Genomic DNA, 16,434 nt, shown 5'->3' with positions numbered 1-16,434 from the left:
ACCATTATAAATTTGAATATGTAGGTCCTTTAAGAAGCAAGAAACCATCACAGGTACTAAAACTTGGCAAGCTGGAGAGAGACCCAGTTGGGGCTTGTACCTAAGGAAGGTTTGGAAGTTCACAGTAGCCTTGGAGACACAAACTAGGGATGGCTTCATCTTTAAGAACAAGAACTTGGACACAGAGACAGGTTTCCCACTGAATCAAATCCACTCGCACCAACGAATACATGGAAGTCAGAGTTAGGAAACAGCCACTTAGCAGTTCTACCGTGAAGGAAGCCTACAACTGATGTCAAAATTCACTAGCTATTGCAAAGAACTGCACCCAAGAGAATGGGGGATTTCGCTGTCTAAAATTTTAGGAGGTAGAAATTCAGTCTTTCTAGGATGGTTCTAAATCAAACAAAAAGGAACAGGGGAGAAGCTGAAGCTCTCAACAAAAAGAAACAGAGCAGAAGTCAGAAGGCTCTGGAAGAGAAACTGTGAATGTGGATTTGGGGGCCAGATAAACCTGTGTTAAAACTCCACCATGGACTTCCTGTGTGACTTCAGACTGACACCCTCTTGGGCATCGATTTATTAATCCGCAAAAGGAAGCCATGTCTAGTTTTCCATAGGGCTGCTTTCCAAGTTAACTGGCATATAACGTGCTTAGTAAGAGCTTGCTTTGAAACTTTGCTATTGTCAGGAAATTTGCTATTGCCTGCTTATAATCCCAGTCTTTGGAAGGTGGATTAATAGTTCAAGGCCAGACTCTGCTACATAGTGAATTTGAGACCAGCCTGAGGTAGATGAGACGCTGACTAGTCATGACGAAGAAAGAAAAAAAGGGGGGGAGAAAGGGAGGGAAGGAAAGAGAGAATGAGGGAGGGTCTGTTCTCCGTTAATAAAGTTTTAAATGGTCATGATAATAATCTAACTAAGCAGTGCATTTTCTTTTGCTTGGTATGGAAGAACTGGCCAGTCTACATACACTGCATTGGGTGATGACACAGTCACTTGTGTGAACACACTACATGAGAACATATTTCCTGTGCTTGACACAATCTTTTGCCTTTGGTTTTTCATACAACTGAGGCTTTATTGCTTTGACATAAGAAACAAGAAGAGCCAAGGCTTCACACCTGCAGCCTCTCTCCAGCACACTCACTGTACTCTCCAACACATACACACACACACATACACACACACACACACACGCGTACTGGGAGCTTTGCTTAGACTCTGTGTCTATATTCAGGCCATGGCTGTTTGGCTCTTCTTTTGCAATGAAATAACCAAGAACGCATGTAGATTTTAAAGTATGAATGCAAATGAACATCTGCATGCCTATCTCTGGACCATGAAATTTCCACATGCCCCTTCCCAAGCACAGCCGGTCCTCAGCCTGAAGATCTATAGCCCTTACATTCTATCACCATCTCCTTGCTTCTCTGAATATACGTTCCTATGAGCAAGTCTCTCATTAAACAAAAAGGTGCTTTACTGAACATTTTTTGAATGTCAGATAAATAGAACCCTACTCTATTGATGTCCCATCTTTCTTCCCCCTCAGACACGATGACTTTAAAAGCAAGCAGGCTTGAGGGAAGGCAAGGCAGAAGGGTACCACAGGGTGATTGACCAATGTGCAGGTTATACTCGATTCTGTCTGTGCGAATGCAGAGCTGCCTTACTCAGTATACTGTAGGCAGATGCATTGGGCATCTCAGGAGTTCTGTATCCTGAACAGCACTGCTCTGGGCATCCTTGTACATGTTTAAGGGTTTCTCAATGGGAAATCAGCCCAGCTCGTATAAAAACTGGTAATGCTGGTATGGCAAACTGAAGTTTCTGCTCCCAGTCCAGTCTTGTCGCAGTCTAAGAAGGGGACCCTGTTCTGCTATCCCAATGGCTAACGACATGATGTATTCCAAGCCATCCTTCCACAGCCATTGCACCAATTTAGTACCACCAGCGCCATAAGCACGGCCCCTCTGTTTCATGTCTTTGCCCAACACTTGACATTAACAGATTTGCCAAGCATAAGATGGTACTGTACCATGAATGATTTTAATATTAAAAGATATTCTATAACCACTATGATTAAACAGAAAGGTACTGGAGCATGAAGGGACAGAACTGAATAGAAACTGTTGAAATACAACTGATTATTTATGGAAATTAATTCTATAATTGGGGCCTATCTAAATTCATTGAGCAAAATGGACTATTTTAAGCAGGGGCTTGCAATACCCAGATAAGCATGCTGAAAGAAGAGGAAACTGGATCCAGTCTCCACACCATCCACTAAGATAAACTCATAGTTGAAATGTTAATGAGGAAATTGCACAACTACTAAAAGACAATATAGGTGAATCTCTCTATGACCAGGCTCTCCCAAACAGCAGCTACCAACCACACAGGGCTACTGAGTACCTGGGAAGTGAATATTATTTGACTTACTCTTAACTAAATGAAATTTAAGTTCAAATACTCATACTTCATTCAGTGATTAGGAAATGCTTAGATACACTTGGGACATGGTTATATGAAATTCAAATCCGTGAAACCTAAATACAGGTAAGAACTTATAATGAAAGCTTAGTGCCCAAGTTGAGACATATTAAAACACTGGGATGAACAGATGCTCAGACGTTAAGGTCACTTACTGCTGTGGCAGAGATCCTAATTCAATTCCTAGCACCAACATGGTGGCTAACAGCTGCCTGTAACTCCAGTTCCAGGGGCCAGACGAGCCTTTCCGGCCCCAAGAGCTGCTGCTCCCAGGGTGTATGTAAATACACATGCACACATACATCCACAAAATTCTTTTCAGTCTTGTTTCTTAAGTTAAAACATACATAAATCATTAAAAATTTTAGTACGGGGGTGAATGTGATCAAAATACATTCTACATATGTATGAAATACAATGTAACATTATTTTTCAATAATATGCACTAAGAAAAATGCAAATACCAATAACTTTTAAATATTGATTACTTAAAATATTTTTGACTTAAAAATATATTATTAATTTCATCTATATATTTATGATAGCTACTAACAAATAATATGCATGGTTTATTTTATATTATTATAAAGTATTACTCTAACACCTGGAAAATGAGGATAGTTTTTCCAAAGTATGACTCAAAACCACAAAGCAATAAAAAAAGACAAAACTCCTTTATATAATGAATAGTGCAATTAGTGAAAATGACAAATGATAAACTCAAAAAAGTTCATAAACATTAGGAATCATATCTCCAATATAACATAAAGAGGGAAATATTGAGAAATGATTCATGGGACAATTGAGGGACGATTGAGGCAGGATCACGAAAAGAGGTGTTCAAGCCAGCTCATTATAAGAAAGCTACAAAGTGGGCTGGGAGCGTGTTCACCTAGAATTCATAAAGCCATGGTTTGATCACCAGCGCCACCCAAACTGGGCATGATGGTGCAAGAGCTGTTACCCAGCACTTGGAACGTGAAGGAAGATCAAAAGTTCAAGGTCATCCTCACATAAGACGGGGCTACTGAATTACATTACGAATATAATCATCTCTCACTATTTAGATAACAAAAAATACTAAGGTTTTACAGTATATCTATGGTTACATGGGATATATAAACACTCCATACTTACATGTGGAAACTATGCATAGAAACTCCCAGAAATATGTAACTCATGTTTTAAATAACTTTACTTACAATATAATGTCGTGATTGCTTAATTTTAACCTCTTACTATGCCAAATTTATAAAGTAAGATTTATCAGAGGCATAGGGAAAAAATCCATTAGGGATCTTGTAGCATTTCTGAGGGCAACAGGGAACTACTCTACTGAGCAAACTGCACAGTATTTATCCTTTGGCCCAGTGATTCTACTTCTTAGAACCTATCATAAAGAAAGGCCATGGAGAAGACTAGCAAACATTCAAAAGGCCGTTGTAGCCCCTGTACACTCAAGTCTTCTGCTTGATTTTCAACTAAACCTCCATCAACAAAAGCAAACAAGTTCCCACTACAATGAAGTGAAGACTAGAAGCAGCCATATATTCAGATGAGTAACTGGGATACTTTAACACAGCAGAGTCACAGTTGTAAGATGTAATGAGATCCCTCAAATATACTACAAAATGTAAAAAGGAATGTATGGAACTACAGGAAGCTATTGTTTTTCTATGAAGAAAAGAAGTCAAAAGTTATATTACTAAAATAACTTAATAAATATGCACTAAACATATACATATGTGCATATTAATTAGTGTTTTCCATATATACACATGTGTTTATATCCGCATATATATATATATATATATATATACCTTCAAATTCTGCCCACTGGAAAAAACAAGCAAGGTAGCAAGAAGTCTTAATATCCAGGCTCTGGTGTGTAAATACCATTTCTCACTAATGAAGATCAAGGTAGGAAAAATGCAACATAAATCTGAAATACCTTGTTGAAACAGAAAGCAATGAATCTGTCAATGACTTCCTACTCTTGTCAAGCAGATTCAGAAACCAACTTAAAGACTCTCCCACTGGGGAAAAAAAAACGTAGAAAGAACTTCAAAAGAAATAGCCATCTGGAGGCTGAAGCAGGAAGATTGCCAATTGGAGGCCAGCCTGGTCTAAAAGCAAGACCCTGTCAAGAAAAAAAATGTACAAAAATCAATAAATAATCACAGGGGTTTTAAATACAAACTGCATTAAAACCCATGTGTTCATAATGGTATTTACATAAACAATACAACAAAAGTCTACACTGGTCTCGATTGGAGGATATTAGAGAAATCAACTCATTATTTTGAACATTAATTAACAGAGGGAAGGAAACCAATTAATAATTGTACTAAATGACATATACCTCAAAGTAACCAAATGGTTGATATGTTTAATGAGAGAAAAGTTCCAGCTAGCAAGTTCAGATACAAGGCTAGCAAGGGCAGACAGAAGGCTATCCTGATTTTATAACCTGTTCTGCAATGACAGTGACCCTCGGCAGCTTGAAGGGCCTGGGAATAATTCTACTGTGGAAGGAACAGGCTGACAACAACAAAGTCCACTGAGTCATCCATTAGAGCCTGGATTCATCTCAGTATCTCCCTTACTACCCACCAGACCTCAGTCCTTTCTCCTAACTCCTCCCCCAAAGGAGAGGGTGTCTGTGACCACATGTACTGGAACGGGTACCACACTCCATGTGATGAGCTACCAGTGTGCAGGAAAAACAGGAAAAAAGAAATGTGAAGACGAAACCAGGAGAGCCACAGAATGCAGAAACCTCACAGGACACGCTGCTGTCTCTTCAGCAAACAAGCTCTAGGGAGGAGAATGAGGAAAGGATGCAGATAAAGAGAGAGGAAGCCTATCTACAAAAACAGACGCATCCCTCAGCTGTGAACATCGCTTGGATCCTGCATGTCACAAAGGAAATCACTAAAAAAAAAAAAAAAAAAACAGAAAGAGGCAATCAAGAGAATCTGCTCTTGGGATAGTTGATAAAAAAAAAAAAAAAAAAAAAAAAAAAAAAGACTTGCTGTTGAAACAAGTTTAGGCCTGATAGTATTATTATGGTTATATGAAAAGATGGTCCTTATCTTTTAGAAATTGTAACCCAGTAGGTCAAACAAGATGATAACCATGTGTGTAATTGCGCTTCAAAAAGAAACACAGGTAGGGGGAACAGGCAGAGGAGAGGGCACCATTGGCGAGGAGTAAATCGTTAAAAACCTGACAATGGAGTCAGAGAAATTAATTCTGGTCTCATCGCCACTACTTGTTACCCACAGACTTTGGTAAAGGTCCTAAGCATGATGTGTCTCCATTTTTCCTATTTATAAAGTAGAAGGAAGGGTAAGTGCTACAGCTAGCTACGCAAACACTGAAGAAGAGAATGTATACTATGCACTCTTACAGAACCTGAGAGCAGAGTAAATACTCAGTACGCATTAGCTTCAATTAATACAAGTAGTGCTGTTGTTAGTCAAGATCACAAGCTAGAAGTGGAGGAAGCTAAAGAAGAGTGTGTGAATCAAACCCTTCCCCCTATATCAGGATGCATTACCCACCTCTACCTCCCGTCTCTCTGCAACCAGTCTCACTGTAGGGACCGCAAACAGGAACATCAGACTCTTGGTGGCCTTCCCTACTTACACTACAAATCTTTAAGGACATGGCTTCTCACCCTCCACTTCTGCAGAAAAGAGACAATTAACCATCTCTTGCAATGATGTTGCAACTGTGTGGTTAGCCGTAATGGCTATTCATCTGCACGGTGTATTTGCATCCTCTTACAAATCAATACACACACCCAGAAATTCAAGATGATTGAATATTGTGCTGTTTCATCCTCCTTCCAAAACACAGCTCCAATTTGTTACCCCCTCACCAGGTTCTGGCGTAAGTTACGCAGTGTCAAACTGAGATTTTTGAACAACAAATGAACACGAACTTTAAGCTTTGATTGAGGCATACCCTAGCACATAACCACGGCAAGTTGCCAGCGCTTTTGAAGCGTGAGGAAATACTTTACATTCTTCAATGAAGTAGATATTCCCAGCTTCTTTAATAAGAGACATCACAAATCCTGAGTAAAGTTCACACGTCTTATTTTACTTCTTCGTGCAAGAATTCTGACCAAACACCACCGCAGGATCCTTTCTTTCCCCCTCTCTTGCCTAGTCTGCTTGCCTTTTTGAGAACCTCCATTATGCAATTTTCTTCTCTGTCCTTTCTATCACACATCTTGACGGCTGGAGTTTCCCAGAACCCAATATTCTGTTTTCTCCTAGATATTTTCCCATTTACATCTCATTACATATGAGAGGGCAATCTCATACCAAATCACAAAAGCACTACCACATTTCATCCATCCACCCATCCGTCCATCCATCCATCCATCCATCCATCCATCCATCCACATACCCACTCAACAAACATGTGCTGTACACCCTATGGAGGACTTTTTTTTTTAATAGGGAAGGATCAAAGAGATGCAATCTTGCTCTCATGTGCTTTACACTTGGGTTGAGGAATAGAATTAATGTTAATCCAAAAATCATAAAAATAAACATGCAATTGCAACCCTGAGATGACATACGAGGGAGGAGTCGCATGGCATGGTAAGAAGGTAGAAGAGAGGGATTTAACCTTGCCGTGGAAATTACAAAATGATTCCCTAAGAAATGATGACTGAGCTGAGATCAAACCTGTAATTCTATCCCAACTGCTCTTCTGAAAGCCAGGCCAGCTGCCTATTAGGCCTCTCCATCCAAGAGAACAGACATACCTAAAACACAGTAGACGCGGTAACTTTTCCCCTCAGTGCTTAGATTTTCATCTCAGGGAGCATGATCCATTCAGAAAATATTAGCAGTTTCCTTCATTTTCTTTCAACCCCCCCCCCCCTTACTGGTTCCTTCTGATTCTGTTGTTTTTCATCCTTCTCCAGGCTTGGGCATTAGCTTAGCTCTCAGCACCCCTGGCCAGGTTGGCACTAACACCACAGTTCGCTCCTTCTGTCGTTGTCCCCTGTTAGTTTTTTCTCTACACTTAAGAAATGACCATGCAGTCTTCCCTCATTCAGGGACTCTCACTGCTGAGATGCTGGGTAAAAGTCCAAACTCTACAGTGAACTCTACGCAGTTCATCAGCCTCAGTTTCCAGGCCTCCATCACCTGGACAGAGCAGCCTCACAGATGCACAGCCTCATCACAGAGGCTCTTCTGCCTACCGTGGCCTGCTTCATCTTTCCCTGCTCCCTGACCTATTTGTCCCAGAATGCCAGTCTCTGAACCGGCCTGAGAGTCAATGAATGAGTAGAATGGGAAAAATAAAAACTGATCAAACTGTAACTTACTGTCCAACCTGAGACCTTTAGTGATGGGGGCTCTGGCAGCCGTGCTGAGCCATGGGTGTGAACCAAGACTGTTCCCAGGGAACATGGCTGTCCTGTGGGCCTATCTCCCAACTCGAGTGCTTTCTTATCTCAGCTCCCAAAGCAGCTTTAGGAATTCACCACAGATCACATGTTCACGTGACAACTCTCCTGCTTGCCTGGGACCTACCCAAAGCCAGGGCCGGGCCTCTGGGTCTCTGTATCTCCAGCATCTCCCTGGTGCCAGGCACTGAGATGACACAAATCGTCATGAACAAAAGCAAATGTTTGTTCAATACATTACTGGAGCAAGTAAGAAAGATTACTTGCCTTCACCTTGGCCAACCACAACACTATCTTTCTCCATCCAGACTAGACTTCCTCATCTAGTTAAGGAGAATTTTAAATGGGAGCACCATTTCCATAAAAAAAAAAAAAAAAATCCAAGCGTCACATCAATTACTAGTTGTCAATTAACCACTAACTATTTATACAACATAATCAACTCTTCTGGCTTGGTGGGCAAGACAGGAGAGCATATAGCTGGAACCAAGAAATTACATAAATAATGATGGGCGGGGCTATAGCTCAGTGGTTGAAAGGCTTGTCTGTAACATCCTGGGTTCCATTCGCTGCACTGGAAAAAAATTATCTCACCTAAAACCAAAAGTAATAATAAAATATGTGCTACGGGAGTACATGGAAGGCAAAGAATTCCTTGGAGTGTCAAGGATTTGAACTCAGACTTGAGAAAGGGCTTCGGTCCCAAGAGAAACAATTAAGAGGGAGACCATCCCAAGGCAGGCCCTAAGGAAGTCACAAAGGTAGGCAGATCTGCTTTGGGTGAGCTTTCTCAAAGTGCCACAGGTCTCTAGCATAGAAAAGTGAGGATCTGAATCTTCAGGAGACATTAAGCAACTCCGAGAGATTCCTAGATTGTGAATTCCTCCATCAAAGTATCTGTCCGGCATGCACAATGAGGTACATGTTGCTTATCCCCTTATAACCTTCTAATCCTAGCAACTGTTACGTGACTATCTCAGGAAAATCACTTTTGCTAGAACTTGCAGACAGAACTGAAGTCACCCCTTGGCATACAGGAACCACTCTGCCTCACCTTACTCCACCCAGGGCCTAGGATCTTCTCATGAGGAGCCGTGTAAATCTAAGGCTCCTACCATCCTGGAGACAATGAATGCAGTCCTTTTTCTTAACAACAAAGTCAAGGAGAGGCTGTCAGGAGAGCGGCTGGGATGTGCACAGTGCCTCTCAGGCTGTTCTGAGACCCACTTCACTTACCGCTTACCTCTCTGAGAACAGGTACGAAAACGTCCCCACATTCCAGGGAAACAATGTACTTCTCGGGCAGAAAAAGGCATAAGTCAGCAGTGAAGTGGAATATATGGGTTTGACGAGGACCTCAAACCACCACACTATCTCCCACCATCAAAGAAAGCAGAGAGTGAACAGATAGGGAATCCTCACTACGCTGCCCATGGTCTCCCTGTCACACCTCCTTCCAAAGGGCTCAATCACTGTACTATCTGTGTTAGAGCTAACTCTCAAGTCCATCTTTCGTAAAAGGCCAGTCCTGCATTAACAGGTCAATGGCTTATGTGGCTCTGCTTTTTTTTTCCCCCTGGGTGTGAGAATCAAACCTAGGACCTCCAACCTGCTAGAAAGGAGCCTTCCCTACCACTGGGCTGCATTTCATTTCATTCACTGTTATAGTCCACACCCAAACACCTTTCCCACGGCTCTAGTCTCCCAATAAGCTCAACACGGACTACAGACTTACAGGTGAAATCGGCAACGGCAGGTCTTTGCTAGGAAGCCTTCGCTTGGCATACATGTGATAACCAGGAGCTTATCAAACGCTCATGGAGAACTGCCATGAGCTGCCAATTATTATGACTACCAATTATAAAATCCCAACAAATGGGGGGAAGTATGGTTCAAGTTACAGCAATGTTTGTTTAGCCAAAAGAGAAGAAAAGATAAAGAAGATGAAACGAAATCACTCTACTTGTGACTAGGAAGGAGAACCTGGTGTGTAATAAAGCCTTTGAATGGGACTATCATGGGAAGCTGTCAAATACTTTCCAAGATTTGTTGATCAAATCTTTACAAATAACAATCATCATCAGGATATTTCTTTCGCTACTGTCCCACAAAGGACCGAACTGCTAAGTGAAGCTACGCACCCAACGCACGCACATGCACGCAAGCGCAAGCACACGCGCGCAAGCGATGCTCCAGTTGTTTTGAAATGGCCTAGGAGCCTTTCACATCTACAAGATAGCAGGGTGGAGTCAAACGTAAAAACAAGTTCCAAAGTTCCCGACGCTCGAATTCCACCTATCACATGAGGTAGATGGTGTATGCCTGTCAGCTCCCGAATTCTGTAAACACATCTGTAGAGATGGCAGGAGGCTGTCAGACAGGCAGAGGCAGGTTTGTGCTATGTGCTGGAAGAGCTAAGGCTTGGGGGGGGGGGGATGAGGAGGCGTGGGGCAAAGCAGGATGCCAGCAGATGGGGCCCTGAGGGCAGAGGGGAGGAGCTGGGTTTGGAAGCCCTCGGGCAGCAGGAGGGCTAGAGAAAGTGATTTCCTGGTTAAGAGACCAGTGCAGCCCTTTCTCACAGGAACCTATCTTGCAGGTGAGACAAAGTGGTGGAAGGAGCAGCCAGAGGGGGCTGGGGGGGGGGGGGGGGGGCTTCAATGAAACAGGAAAACAGGGGAAAGCTCCAGGAAGAACAGGAAAGTGAAAGGGATATCTGGCAGAGGAACTGGAGGTAAGCAAGGCCAGCCCAAGAGAACAGATTTCTGAGAGAGCCCCAGGATGCGGGGAGCCTGAGTGAGCTCACAGCACTGGGCAGGGCTCCATATTGCTTTTTTCTGGGTTATTTTGGAGGAGGCAGCTGTGAACCAAATACACTGGGAGTCGGGAGTGCTAGAGCTCTCCTGGGACCTCGCCACCAGGAGAGATGCCAGCATAGAAGCCCCTGATTGCTGCCACTGCCGTTCAATGTCCAAAGCGACTACAGACATGAAAAAAAAAAAAAGCCAAGAGATGATAAACAGGAGGTACAGGTGTTGGCTGAGCTCAGACAAAAAGGTGAAGATCACAGGAGAGGAGGACTCATCAGGTAAGGAAATGGTAGCTATCCTGTTTTCCATATTTACTTCCCCATCAAACATGTTTCAAAAACTCTACCCTGATACAGAATACACAATCTTAATAAACTATCACACAGATTTATTAAAAAAACTATGTCTGCATCTAATATATTTCTCCAAGGTTTTAACACATTACAGACCTGAACTAATTAAGTTAATTCCTTTAGTTTGATTACTATTTGAGTGACTTCCAAGTGCAAAGTAGTAGTGCCCTGCCAGCTGCCATGGGGGTTTCTGAGATGAGAAGACAGCCCTGCCTGCCAGCAGCCTGGTCAGCAGCTTGTATTCAGATTAGGGAAGCTGTACTCTTTCCCAAGTGTAGGGAACAGAGCAACTTACAACTGAGGGCATACATTTTTCCAGCTACGCATTTATAGGAAAGTAAGGATCACATTAATAGCCAGTGACTGCAGACACTGCTATGCATTCATCTCCATGTTTATCCTGTCCTGGTTTACCCCCAAGCGCTCCTCTCATAATTGCATAACCGCAGCATGTCATGTTGTTTCTTCCTGCAACTGTAACTTGTAAAATTAAACTTCAGAACTGAGACAGGCTGAATGATTGCCTACTTTAAAAATACGTATATGTATAATTTACACACCGCTTCAGATAAGCTCTTGAATTATGAGCCCTAAAAGTCAAAACTGTCACCTTTTTAAAAAATGCAGCTTTAGTATGACAGTCCTTCCTGCACGAAGGACCTATTCCTGGGTGTGCGTGCGCACGTGTGCACGCTCACGCACGCACACGCACGCATGAAGTTTTCTAAATAGTATTTTGTACTGTCTGTTACAATCTACTTTTCAGATTTTATTGAGGACAATTTACTTCCCCACACTATGAAGTGATGTTTAAAGAAGAATTATGAAATAGTTTAAAATTCACATATTTGCTAAAAAAAAACATATTCGTAATATAAAAATGACTTCTACTTGGGTCAGTGACATGGCTCATCGGATAAGAGTTCAAGCTATGAAGCCTGACAACCTGAGTTTGAACCCTGGGACCCACATGGTGCAGGAAGAAAACTGACTCCTGTAAGCTGTCCTCTACCCTCTGTAAACACATGGACGTGTGCTCACAAACACACAATAAATAGAAAGGTTACTGAAAATACTTCTGCATACTAACGTAGAGCAGGATCAGAGAAACACCTGAACACCCACCATGTACACTGTGTGGGGTCTTTGCACCTGGATCATCTCCCATAACCCTCCACTCACTGTGGGGTGGAGTCTCCCCTGTAATCATTTCCAAAACAGTATTTTCAAAAAGATATACCTTTTCATGAGACTAAGCCTAAACCCTCCATTATCAGACTGGATTCTTATTTACGAGGTGTCTGGGTTGCTTTGCACAGTCAATAGGTTCCTGAAAAGTTGAAGGCGAATGAACTTTTTTGTGGAAATCATTTTCATGTAACATTGCATTGTAAGAACAAACGTGCCAAGCCTCCTCTCTGATTGACAGCCAGCAGGGTGCTGCTCAGAGGGCCTGCTCACGGGCTCCAGTTCATTCCCGAACACAGCCTCAACCCCACAACTCTCCCGAGTTCAGGGTTTCAGAGTTCAGCCAGGAGGCGATCCAGAATTAAACAGTTTAAACCAGTACCCACAGCGGAAGACCTCAGCAACACAGCAGGGGGAGAAGTACATTCAGGACACACAAAGCGATGCCACGCCCCCTCCATACTCAATTCTAACAAGCTGAAGGAAAACAAACCATTGTATCATAAGACAATGCAAGTCTAGCGTTTTCTGTTAACTCACTTTCTTCTTCCACAGTGCCCAGCCAGAACTGCCATCATAGTCTGTCCTTCGAGTTACCTTCAAACTAGGGCTAGAAGAAAACTTCAAAGGATACAAAAGCCCAGGCGTTTGTATCTAAATATACCTGCCACAAAAGGTGTTTATATGGCTACCAATTATAAAGATGTGTTCAAAAGGAGCCCACTTAGGTCTCTCTGTATAAATCTCCCCTGCATCTCTCTGACTTAAGGGAAGCACAGGGACACTTAGCTTTTGACAACTTCGTTGATAAAGAGCATGCAGTAGAAGTGGTCAAACACTAGAGCAAGCCACTCAGACACAACATTGAGCAAAGCCTGCTCAGCGCCAAATCCAATACCATACAGAAACACCTGCATCCTGGACATGGTACAATTTGTGAACCATCTTCGTCCTTAGTAGCACGTTTGAGTCAGTCACAACAGGGACCCAATGAATGGAGTTCTTCATTCATCTCTTGTGACTCTTCAGGAGATTCAAGTCATTTCTTTTAAGTGTGTGTACGTGGTGGTGGTGGTGGTGGTGATGGTGATGGTGTGTGTGTGGGGGGGAAGGGATGAGAGGGAGTGGGTGGGAAAGAGGGAGAACCCAAGCAGATCTGAAGGATGGAGGACAACCTCAGGGGTCATCTTCAGGAACTTTGACCCCCCCTCCTTTGAGACAAGATCTCATCAAACCACATTATAACAGTGCCCTATCAGCTCCCAGGAATCCATACAAAATGATTAAGGGAGGTAGGCTGGGGAAGAGTAAATTACTAGCCAAGAAAACAAAACTATCAGTTTTTGTTCAGCTCGGAGTGAAAACTTTTAGTCCTGAAGAAGGAAGCTGAGAACACTGAGATCCAACGAGAATGAACTATTTCCAGCTGGAGGATGTGGACACTCCACCGCCCACATGGACAGAGGGTAAGTGGGGTTTAGGTTCCACACTAGAAGGGGTGTGCAAGAAGGGAGTATTTTCCACATGAGGTGAGAGCTAAGCAGCAGAGGTAACTCAGCCCTCCTGAGACAGTCTCCCCTCCAAAGGGTCCAGAGCACTTCTCTTCCTGGCTTTCCTAGTAGTCCGGCTCTCCGAACCTCGTTCGCACAGCGCCAAACATCAGAAGAGATTACACTTCGATACTGCACTTCTGAGCCCCCAAGAGCTAATGCCAGCCTAGCTTCCAATGACTTTAAATACGCCGGGTTGCTCAATCCCAGGAACCCTTCCTACCTTGTAAGTAGGAAAACAAGAACAGATGATGGAGTCCAGATTAATTCCCAAATCCCATCAACTGGATTTCCAGCCAGACAACACAGCACATACTCAAGCGATCATATATGCCATCTGCAGAAGTATGAAAAAAGGGTAGAACCCCCCCCCCCCCACTCCCGAATCTACACCTTGGACTTAACCTAACCTTCTTAACTATCACCCAGTCCCTCTGCCCCTCCCCCCATATCTGAAGTACTCCAGGCCCACTTCACCCATGTCTGTTTCATCCTGGTACCTAATTCTACCAAACTCAGGTTATTCTCCTTAGGCAGAAAGTAAGTCCATGGCCTTGAATTGGAAGGTGCTCCTTATAACCATGTGTTCAACCAGCTCGACAGTTCCCCACGCGTCTAAAAGGGGAGAAAAAAAAAGTCCTGCAGGAAATCTGTGGCCAGCCGGCCCCCTCCCAATGTCTGAGTCAGAGTAGAGCGTCTTCAGAGAGCTTCTGGCTGATCAGGGTGTATCACTTTCAGAGCTGCTCAGCAACTGAACTTATGGCTGTCTTCCAGCCACGCAGAACATAAGCTCTATTTTAAAACACTTTTCCCAACTCACATACGATGAAGGTATCTCATAGGTTGACAACTTCCTACTGGAAACAAATCACTTCCCTCTCAAACTGTGCTTGCTAGCTCTCAAGATTAATGCCTGTTTGGCTGTGCATATTTTTCTCTTTGGCCATGCAACTCCATTAGCGAGGAAAGGCACCCCCAAATTTCATCAGCAAGCCTGAACCATTCATGGCCTTCAGAGGAGGAATGAATGGGCAATGAAAGCTCTTCGGCCTAGAGACTTCTCCCACACAAACATTAAATATTGGGGGGGGGGGAATCTCTCTGGAGGGAGGGGGCAGGGTGGATGATAAGGAAGGACATTAAGCAGCTGAGCAAAGGCAGCCCAGGAGCCGCCGCGGCACTTCTCGAACTGCCTGCAGAGGGGAGAAAAAGCTGCTCATGTAATATAACCAAGCACCCTCGGGCTGCCGCGCAAGGGCACGAATATAAATACACCCAGGAAGGCAAACAGATATACAGAAAACAAGCCACCCCGAAAAGGTCAAAACTTCAGAAATTCCGGGGATCACATCACCCACATAAACGCACCATCAGTGAGAGCGAGAGAAGGGACTTGGAGACTTAGCAAAACATACTAAATTTGGGTGTTTTTTTTTTCCTTCTCAGCTCCTGCTTGCAAAGTAACAGTGGCTACAGGCAAAGCTAGAGAAGAGCAGGAAGGCTGAGGGCGGCGCGGGGTGCGGGTGGGAAGGGAGGGGTGTCTCACACCAGCCACCCAGGCCTCGGTGTGACGAAAGTCGTCAGCAGCCTTAACCGCATCCCAGCCCCTCCACCCAGCAAGCAAGACGCCCCCCCCCCCGCAGCTCCCCCAGCCTGGCTCTGGTCCCCAGCAGCGTGCAGCCCCGGCAGCCCCGCAGCAGCAGCGGCAGCAGCAGCAGCCCAGCCCGGACAGAGTGCCGGCAAACGCCAGGATCGCGGCTCCCATCTCTTCGGCAGACACCCACAGGCCTCCCTCCTCGCCCACCCGGGATGCCCAGCGCGCCGGCGGTGGCTCCCGCTTACCTTGGGCGCTCGCGGGGGGGGCTGAAGGTGGCAAGCCCCCCGCCCCCCGCCCCTGGCCTCCTCGCCCGTTCTCTCTTCCTCCCTCTTCCACGTCCTCCTCTTCCCCACAGTGTGGCCGGGGCTCCCCCTCCTCCCCGCCGCCTGGAGTAAAAGCAGAAAGCCCCGGAGCCGGGCCCGCGTGCGTGCGTGCGGGAAGACGGCGTGCGGCCAGCTCTCCAGTCACTGAGCGCGGCGCGCCGCTCGCAACTAAAGTGTGAAAGAAGCGGTGGCCGCGGCGGCCGCGCCACGGAACAGCCCCCCGGGAGTGGGCAGGGAGCGAGCGGGAGCTGGCAGACTCGGAGCGAGGAGGGAGGGGACCTCCGCGCCCAGTCGCTCACTCGAGGGGCGGGGGCAGCCAGACACTCCCCCGCCGCCCGGCCCCTCCCCTCCCCGGCTCCCGCGCGCGTCCGGCTCTCCTCCCCCAGGGCGGGGCCTGCGGAGGGCGCGGGGCCGGGCGCGGCGATCCGGGAAGAGGGGCCCGGCGGCCGGGGCTGCGGGAAGGGAGGAGGGTAGGCAAGCTGGAGGATGTCTGTCTGCCTGTGTGTGTGCTGTAGGGAGAAGGGGAGCGAGCTCTGTGTGTGCGTATGTGTGTGCGTGTGTGTGTGTGTGTGTTGCAAGAAGGGCGGACTGCATGTCTCCGTGGCGCGTGTGGGTGCAGCGGGAGGGTGGGGTGTGTGTGTGTGTGTGTGTGTGTGTAGCATGGAGGGCGAGGTGTGTCT

General features: G+C 45.1%; 1 protein-coding gene across 1 annotated transcript in view; it reads right to left on the bottom strand.

The window, feature by feature from the left end:
- C12H1orf21 (chromosome 12 C1orf21 homolog) overlaps nucleotides 1-15,698 on the bottom strand; it is a 200,688-nt gene extending 184,990 nt beyond the window's left edge. Inside the window, exon 1 of the mRNA XM_038349176.1 lies at nucleotides 15,677-15,698. The gene's annotated coding sequence lies outside the window, so the exon portion shown is untranslated. The remainder of the gene's footprint in view (nucleotides 1-15,676) is intronic.
- Between the last annotated feature and the right edge of the window lie 736 nt (nucleotides 15,699-16,434).

This window comes from Arvicola amphibius, chromosome 12, assembly GCF_903992535.2.
Source record: "Arvicola amphibius chromosome 12, mArvAmp1.2, whole genome shotgun sequence".
In the NCBI taxonomy this organism is placed as follows: Eukaryota; Metazoa; Chordata; class Mammalia; order Rodentia; family Cricetidae; genus Arvicola; species Arvicola amphibius.
Note: the sequence above shows the minus strand (reverse complement) of the source record. Positions and strands in the feature narration are given on the sequence as shown.